This window comes from Rhinopithecus bieti, unplaced genomic scaffold (assembly GCF_001698545.2).
Source record: "Rhinopithecus bieti isolate Rb0 unplaced genomic scaffold, ASM169854v2 scaffold_21649, whole genome shotgun sequence".
Lineage (NCBI taxonomy): Eukaryota > Metazoa > Chordata > Mammalia > Primates > Cercopithecidae > Rhinopithecus > Rhinopithecus bieti.
Genome location: NW_016811584.1, coordinates 5,330,131 through 5,335,933, shown reverse-complemented (window position 1 = coordinate 5,335,933; position 5,803 = coordinate 5,330,131). Strand labels below are relative to the sequence as shown.

General features: G+C 37.7%; 1 protein-coding gene across 6 annotated transcripts in view; it reads left to right on the top strand.

Annotated features, from left to right (window-relative positions):
• FHIT (fragile histidine triad diadenosine triphosphatase) overlaps positions 1 to 5,803 on the top strand; it is a 1,104,604-nt gene that overhangs the window by 553,058 nt on the left and 545,743 nt on the right. The window lies entirely within an intron of this gene.

Below are 5,803 nucleotides of genomic sequence, written 5' to 3'. Positions count from 1 at the left end.
AGAATGATGGTTTCCAGCTGCATCCATGTCCCTACAAAGGACGCAAACTCATCCTTTTTTATGGCTGCATAGTATTCCATGGTGTATATGTGCCACATTTTCTTAATCCAGTCTGTCACAGATGGACATTTGGGTTGATTCCAAGTCTTTGCTATTGTGAATAGTGCCGCAATAAACATACGTGTGCATGTGTCTTTAAGAGTATTCTTTGATTAGTTTTGGGAGTCCTCGGTTTGTCCCCCTTTCTGTGCCTCAGGATTTGTTATGTTTTCACACTCCTGAGTAGCTAGGAGTACAGATGTGTGCCACCATGCCTGGCTAATTTTTGTATTTTTTTGTAGAGACAGGGTTTCACCATGTTGGCCAGGCTGGTCTTGAACTCCTGAGCTCAAGAGAACCGCCCCGCTTGGCCTCCCAAAATTCTGGGATTATAGGCGTGAGCCACAGAGCCTGGCCTCTGTGCTAGCAAGCTATTAGTGACTTCAAAGGTGGGCAGCAAAAGTTAGCCCCCAAATAGCAGTAGTCCACTGTTATATAGTTTCCCCTGGTAATAGTCACCTGGAAGAAAATCTCCCATAGGTCAAGCATAAGTCCTCTTTTACTGATTTCAGTTTATCTGGTTTGAGACCTTTGAAAGTTGTCTTTTAATGCCCTTTCTATGACCTGTTGCAAGAAGATCATCGTCAGTCTGCTGTGCACTGTGGTTTAACAGCAAATATGGCTTTCTCTGGAAGGATAAAATCCTTGCCAGTGTTCCTCCCCGTGGTTCTTTGTAGATTCTTCCCCTTTTTGCCATTACCTTCTTCGCCCCATCCCTCTTTCACACTTGGAAATGGCCAAAGCCGAACTAATCTCTGAAGCTGAATACTGGAGCCCTGGTTAGAATCTTGGCCCATTTTTATCTGAGCTTTTTTCCTACCTCATTTTTGCTGGAAAATGCTTCCATTTGGCTTTTAATAGGGGTCATTTGTGAACAATATTTCCTAACCAGTTACAGATTTGAATGTTTTGCATGTGTATGATCATTTAGAGTCCAAGTACTTTTATACTGGAACACCTTTTATGAATTCTGCTGCCTTTTCCCTGAAAGGAAACAGCTTTCCTGTTCCCATGTTGCGGGCAAGGTTATTGAGGCAAATGGGCTGGTGAAAATGTGGAATCTGTTTTAAAAGGGTAGAACCATCTCACTGTGCAAGTAATAGAAACTCAAAGTAACTTTAACCAAAATAGGGATTATATGGGAAGGACACAAGTGTGTCTCTCGCTGCAGCAGAAAAGAGAGTGCAACAAAGCCTAACTAGGAGAGGCAAGCAAGAACTGCAATTGTGCTCGGAGTCTCTGCTTTGCTCTCCTTTTTCTCTGTTGCCTTCTGTGCTGGGGCCCCATGTCCCTGTGTGACATGGTTGCTTAGACCACTGAGTCTCTATCACCTGACTTCACTGGAACAACAGATACAAACTCATCCCATGAATTCTAATTCCAAATTCTCTGGACTGAGAATCTGATTGGCTGGCCCAGTGTAGAGTCAGATACACCTCCTCGGTCATTTTAGTTCTGGGGTTGTATGAGACCTGGTCATTTTCAGAGAAGGCTATGGGCCTAAATAGACAGTTAAAAGAATCTTCTAACCATCCCATGAGTTTACAACTAATTACAAGGTCAGCAAATGTTTACCCATAGGTGTGTAACTCCCCATTTTTTTATGACCCGGAATGGCAATTTTTTAAATGAAGTTAGACATTTCTCCCTCAAAGTTCCTGTGACACTTATAGATTCCTTTCTTAAACTCTTATTTGTTTCAACATTTCTGTCTCCTTCACTAGACTGTGAGGTTCTTGAAGAAAATGACCCTGTGTTGTTCAATCTTCACATCCTCAATGCCTGGCACAGTGCTAGGATATTTTAAATGCTTAGCAAATGCTGGTTGAATGGAGAAACAGATAAAAGATTGCCTACCTCAAAAGTTATTTCTTTGCACTCCTACATTTTTGAAATTTTTCTGCTTAAGTCAGACAGCTAAAAGATAACTGAGGCAGAAATACCTTCCTACAGTGATAAGCTGAAGCAACTTTTGTGTTCTCAGGAACTAGTACCCCATAGTGCAGCCATAACTCACTGGAAAATACCAAGCTTTTGCACAAGAACAGCCAGCAGGTGATTCAAGACAGTATAGCTTCTGGTCAGTAAAAGAAAACTATTTCAAATGGAAAGAAATTCTAGATTTCAAATGAATGTACAGGAAAATTCCAGTGACTGACTATTATCAACCAAAGGTTCCCAATAAGGTTAAAGAGAGAGAAAACTGAAAATATCTTGAGGGCTCATACTTATTCCTTTAGGTGTTCTTTTTAGTTCTTATTTTTTACTTTGAAAGTTTTAAATTAATCATTTACTAGTTTTTGATGGCTTCCGTAACAGATTACTGAAAATGGAGTGACATAAAACAACAAAAATAAAACCATTTAACAACTTTGGAGGCCAGATGTCTTAAATGGCTCTATTTGGTCTAAAATCAAGATGTCAGCAGGGTTGTGTTCCCTCTGGAAGCTCTAGTAGAGAATCTGTTTCTTTGACTTTTCCAGCTTCTCATGACCCCTTTCTCTATCTTTAAAGCCAGAAAGGGCAGGTTGACTTCTCAGTCTTCATCACTGTGACCTTCTCTTCAGCCTGCCTCTTCCATCTTTTAAGGACCCCTGTGATTACATTGGGCCCACCTAGATAATCCAGGATCATCTCCCTGCCTTAAGGCCAGTGGATTAGCAACCTTCATCATCTGCAACCTTAATGCCCCTTTGCCATGTCAGCATATTCAGACATTCTGAGTATTAGGACATGGACATCTATAGGTGGGCAGGATTCTGTCGACCACACCTATACCTACTGTGAACACAGATACTATGGAGGATATAAAAGTAAACTATATATAGCATTCTCAATCAAGGATGTGTACTGGCTAATGAAAAAGTCAACCTCAGATAATCTAAATAATATATAATTGCTAATTCTCTGTGTCAAAATTTCCCTTTCTTCTTACTCAAAAAAACATGGTCTCTGACTGTGCCAGTCCTAAGTCATGTTGCCTAGTCCAATTTTAGGGTTATAGCTATTGAGCAACTAGTTCTGTTAACACCTAAATGCAACACATTAGGATATATAGCCACAAACAAGACATCAGATTTTGAAGAGACAAATGAATTGCTATAAATGAATTATGCAATAAAGTAATTCCTCCAACACTGTTAGTAATCTAATCTGAGAATGAGAAGTGAAGATTGCAGATTATCCCAACGTTACATCATACTTAACATCCTCAGCCTAAATGCTATAGGAGATACAGATTATTCAGCATAAGAATATTATGTTAAAAATATAAAAGTTTAGACTACTTTTCAAGGAGTTGAAACCATAGGGTGTTAATGGCAGAAAAGCTTTTTGTAGTTACCTTGTTTGCCCATTTAGACTTCAAGGGCAAGTTTGAGGTTCTGTGAATGATATCCATAGTTTGCACTTAAATTTGAAGGTTATTTATTAAGTGACATTTTCAGTGAGATACAAAACCTACCTCCTGGTTAGTGATTGCACAAAGTCATTTTTAGTGTGTGTGAGAGAGCAGTGAATAAGAATATTTATAATTTAGCACTTTTAAAAATGTCCTTCAAATATGTGTGCACATAATAGCTTCTTAGACTATCAAGTTCAAGTTTTACAAGATTTAGGCTAAATATCACACATCTTCAATAAATGGTTTTGTATTCACGTACATGGTGATCAACAATCTAGAAAATATATAATTCCAGAAAACTAATTTGTTAGCATTGGTCCTAGATCAGATATTTTTATTTACTTGAATTGATCATTAGTAAATGCTTAAATATTTACTAAGCGAGTTAATGATGCATATGGTAGAAAATGCTAAGTGTGGAAGAATAGGCATATGTTAAGCACAAAATCTCAGACTGGGATTTTATAGCGGTAATTGGTATTGTGTGTGTTCAGAGGCCCATGGAGACCTAGGATAAACATGCTGCATCTTTTGAGGAGTTTTGCTTAGATATTTGAGAACAAAGTTAAATACTTTACCTGCTGAGTAATTTAAAATATTTTGTGTTATGACAAAATCATATTATTGAGAACACAATTCATGTAACATTTTTTATAATAGCATAATTTTCCATGCTATATTTTATAAAGTATTTGAAAATTTTCATTATGCAATTTGCAAGCATTTCCCATTTATTGTATGTGTGTGTATATGTTACCTCACGTAGCCCTATAAGGCTTGTTACTAAAAAATAATTCAGAACCCCTACAGTGTCCCTTCCCCCTCTCCCTCACTTCTTTTAAACTGATTATTTTAGTATTTATCTGTGTATCTCTAAGTAATACATATGCTTTTTTTTTTTTTACATTTCAAGCTCTTTCTCTTGATTTTGCACAATGAAACAGAACATAACTAACATCGCTAATCTTCCCTTCACTTCTATTGCACACACTCTCCTTCTGTCCCTTCTTTATCTCAATGTAGTTTTACTGCAAATTTGATGAAATTAATATTCATATTAGTACACTATTGAAATGTCATCTAAAGCTGAACTGTGGAGTAAACTACCATCACCGTTTCTGTCCTTCCTGACTTTTGATTTCTCTGGATGTAATACTTATCTTGTTTTTTAATTTGCTTGGTTTTATAAATACTTATCACTGTCTCAGCCCCCAAAGTGTTCACTGGTTGTCTAAATACCTTCTCAAGGTGTTCATGCACTTGTGGTATTCTGTTAACTTCATCTTCCTGGAGACGTCTCTCCTGCAGCCCTGCTCTCTGATTTTGCTGGTGTACTCTATGTCAGAGACCCTCTATTTTACTCTCTACAGGAACAAAGCTTAAGTCACTGGCCAGGATGAGGAGGTGTGGCAGTCTCCCAGCTATCAGGAGTGAGAGATGGGATCTGAGGATCCAACTCCTTCTTACTCCTTTCCCTTCCCCCGGTTGAACATCTTTAGTGAAATACAATATATGTAGCATACCATTCACCCATTTAAAGTGTATATTCTGTGGTTTTCGGAACATTCTCAGAGTTGTGAAACCATCACCATAGTGATTTTTAGACCATTTTCATCATCTCCAAAAGAAACCCCAGATGCATTAGTGGTCATTTCCGTTTCCCCTGAAGCCCCCCTCCACAGTCCTGGGCATTATGATTCCATTTTTTGTTTTTATATCTTGGCCTCTTCTGGGCATTTCCTATAAAGGAAATCACACAATTGTGGTCTTTTGTGACTGGCTTCTTTCAGCTAGAATAATGTTTTCACAGTTCATCATGCTGTAATGTGTCTTGGTACTTTTTTTATTGCTTATAATATTCCATTGTATGTGTGTACTACATTATTTAACTTTTCATCAATCAATGGAAATTGGGGTGTTTCCACTTTTAGGCTTTTATGGATGATGCTGTTACAAACATTCATATACAACTTTTGTGTGGACATATGTTTTCATTTCTCTTGGTTATATAACTAGGAGTGGAATTGCTGGGTAATATATGTACCTTTATGTACACTACCTTTTTGTATATAATAAATTAGATGGATCATTTTACATCATCACTTGCAGGATGTAAGGGTTCTGATTTCCCCCCATCATTATTAATTGTGGTTTTAGTTATTGGTGACCTTCTGGGTGCCAAATGGTGACTCATGGTGTTTAGACCACCATTTCTCTGATGGCTGATAATGCTGAGTATCTTTTCTTTTCTTTTCTTTTCTTTTCTTTTTTTTTTAAATTATACTTTAAGTTCTAGGGTAC